Raw genomic sequence first — 3,716 nt, 5'->3', positions numbered from 1 at the left:
TCCATGATCCTTGTAAATTTAAATGTCCCTGTGGTTTAAAAATTAGTTCCAGGGTTGGGGAGGGGTTAGAGAAGACAGGAACAAAACACAGTAGATTCTCCAGAGTAATGTAGATGGGAAATGGCTTGGGGACAAATAGAAAGTGAACTTTGTATCACACAAGTTCTCCAGCTCTATATTTATAGCATAGGCAATGTGAAAATTGATGCTTTGTTATGGTTTGTGATCATGTGTGCATATGCATGCTCACGTATGTGTTTGTCTGCGTCTGTATGTGTGTATGTGTAGAGTGGAACACTGGTGTGCATTCTCACTTGGAGAACAGAGGTCTGACATCTTCCTCTATACCTCTACTGTATTTTTTTAGGCAGGGTGTCTCAATAAATATAGAATGGTCTGGTTTGGCTAGAGTAACTAGCCAGAAGGTCCCTAGGACTTACCTATTTCCAAATACTGCTCAGAAATAACATATATGTGCTGCTCTGCCCAGGTTTTATGTTGGTGATCTACACTCAGGTCCTTTACCCATAGAGTTATTTCCCTAGCCTGAGATACTTAGAGGATTTGTTCTTTCATTTTTTTTTCTAGATTTATTTTAGTATTGTGTATATGTATGTATGCATGTGTGTATGAATGTATGTACATATGTATGCAGTGTAATCAGAGGTCAGAGGAGTGAGTTGGATCTACTAAAGTAGGAGTTACAGGTGATTTGAGCTGCTGGATGTAGATGTAGGCAACCAATCACCCATCCTCTTTTAGAACGTTCAGCCACTATGTCATCTCTCTAGACCCTGGTTTATTTGGTTTGGTGGTTGTTTGTTTAGGAATACTGTTATAAGAAATAATTTTCCCTAATTTTTCTTCAGTGATAAAAGGGAAAATATAATATATTTCCCTGGTGGGAACTTTATTCTATTTTCCACATTTATACTTTATACTAACTTTGAGTTTCCCAACTGCCCTTATATTAAATCACTCAACGCAACAGGAAGAAGTGAAACCATATTCCCTTAATGAGGGGCTGCAGTTTCAACTGGGCCTTCAGCCAACTTCACCACATGACTAAAAGCTGAATGGGGACCAGAGAGATGGCTCAGTAGGTAAATGTGCTTGCTGCCAAGCCCAACAACCTGAGTTCATTCCCCAGGATACAGGGGGAAAAAGAGGGAAACACAAGGTTTCTCCAGACAGAACAGTGGGATAGCCATGATTTAAAAAGAGAGAACATTAAACTATCATACCTGACAATAACTTACCATAAATAAAATCATAAATTTAAGATCTAATCTCAAAAGGATATATTTTTACACAAGAAAACCGACAGAAAAAGGCCAGGTGACTAGTCATCAACTTGACACTGTCCACACAATACACTGAGAAGGAAAATTTAAACAAATTGAGAGAAGAAGGCAGGCTGTATATGGAGGGCAAGGATCCCTGCTCTATTATGTGTGTTTGCCACTGCACGAATCTAGATCTGTTAAAAACTGCACCATACCACACAGATATAAGAAAGAACCCATGAAATAGGAAATGTAAACACAATCTAGATGACAACAGTGTACATCTACAAGTAGATAAAATAATATAGTATATTTATACTTCCTCACTAGGAAAATGAATACCCCGACCCTGCTTGTATATTATTGTGGAAACCACTGTGAATCAATATTTATTTATTTTTTAAAATTCACTAAGTAACCAAATAGGTAGCAGTGTTTACTCTTATACCCAGCAATCAGGAGGCAGAGACAAGCAGATCTCTATGAGTTTAAGACAGCTTGGCCTACAGAGTAAGTTCCAGATTAGTCAGAGCTACACAGAGATACACTGTCTCTAAAATAACCAAAGAAAACAAACAAAATAATTTCAATAGGTAAAAATAAAGGTTTGTATTCTTAAAAGGGGGAGTCCTGGGTGATGGTTCAACAGTTAAGGGTGCTTGCTGATCTTCTGGAAGAGCCAGGTCCTAGCACCCATGCCAGGCCCCTCCAACTGCTTGGAACACTAGTCTAGTGGATCTCAACCCCTTTTTGTCCTCCACAGGAACCTACACATGTATGGTATTTACTTTTATAGACACATGCAGTGGGACAATGGTCTTGTACTCTTTAAAGTTTGTCCATTGTACTGGTTTAATAAAATGATGTTTGGTCAGTATTCAGGCAGAAAGTATAGCCAGTAACCAGCTATTGAAACAACCAGCCAGTAAGTAGACGCGGGGTGATGAGAAGAGGAGAATTCTGGGAAGAGGAAAGACTCAGTCTGCATTCCTCACCCAGACACAGAGGAATCAGGATGAGACTGCCTCACTAATAGAAGGTACCAAGCCATGCGACTAGCACAGACAAGAATTATGGATTACTGTAAGGTGTAAGAATTAGTTAACAAGGCAGCCTGAGATAATATGCCAACCAGTTTATAATTAATGTAAGCCTCTGTGTGTTTCTTTTGGACTGTGTGGCTGCAGGACTGGGCATGATAGAACCTCTGTCAACAGACATACATATATACATATAAATAAAAATAGCAAAAACAAATCTTTAGAATTTTTAACTTAAAAGAGTTACCTACCCGTCGGTTTGTGAACACAGAATAGCAGTCCTTCACTAGTACATTTTTGATCATCTCTGTGTCCGTGATAGCTAACACAGGTATTCGACCATCATGTAACCTGTGCAAAGAACACAGCTGATTAACGCAAGCCAGGTTCTGAAGTGGGAGCCCCAAATCCTCATTTTGATTCCAGTGTTACTTGACCCTAACTCTGGTTAAACAACACGTTGTCACGCTAATTCCAAGTCCAGTTTAGGGAGTCTGACCACAGATCCATGGAGTCTTTGTAAAGTGACAGGTGATGTAATTGAAGACACAACGAGTCACTTAAAGACAAAACAGTTTGTAGTGGGAATCTCGTAGGGTTATTTTATCTTGGGTAACATTAGGATGAAAAAGTTGTTTCTCACTGTATGTATGATAATGACAGGATATATTAGTTTCTTGTTCAAGTCTCCAAGACCTTGAGGAAATCATAGTCTGGAAAAGTGATTGTTTTCTATGACTTATAGTTGTTTTCTCTATGGGATTTTCATCCATTGCATGTCTTTTGTCACAGTACTATCCAGGCACGCTTGGAGGGCTTGAATTATTGGCTACTGCAACAATGCACAATAGGGACTGGAATTGCAGGGGTGTGATTATTTTTTTCAGAGAACATGTAGAATAGATCAAAGCAGCTTTGGCATGAGGAACTTGTTGTACCCCAAATTCAACTTTGTGTAGAATCAATAAATACATTTCTGAACTGAGATTTGAGGTTTAGTTCACAAAAACTGTTCCTCCCTGTTGCGAGAGAGCCTAAAATTAAATTCTGGAATTTCTTTCCTCTGAACATCCCACACAACAGGAAGCACCAGACATTTGGTGTCCAGTGTCATGGGTTCAGAAATGAGAGAGGTCTCGATACTCCAGGACTGGTGATACAGGATGCTCAGAGCAGGCGGTTCTTAAGGATAGGATCAGGACTTGGGGATTTCCCATCTCAGGAGCAGCAGTATCTGGTCACTTAGTGTTTGTTAACAGGAAATGCAGTGAATGTGAGAGAAAAACAGTTTATAGAACTGTTGGTAATAGTTACCAGACATTGTTATTGGTTTCATGCAACTCCCTTCAATGAAAACTTGGGGTATGGAAGCCAGTGTTGAGAACCTAAT

The sequence above is a fragment of the Microtus ochrogaster genome, unplaced genomic scaffold (genome assembly GCF_000317375.1).
Source record: "Microtus ochrogaster isolate Prairie Vole_2 unplaced genomic scaffold, MicOch1.0 UNK215, whole genome shotgun sequence".
In the NCBI taxonomy this organism is placed as follows: Eukaryota; Metazoa; Chordata; class Mammalia; order Rodentia; family Cricetidae; genus Microtus; species Microtus ochrogaster.
Note: the sequence above shows the minus strand (reverse complement) of the source record.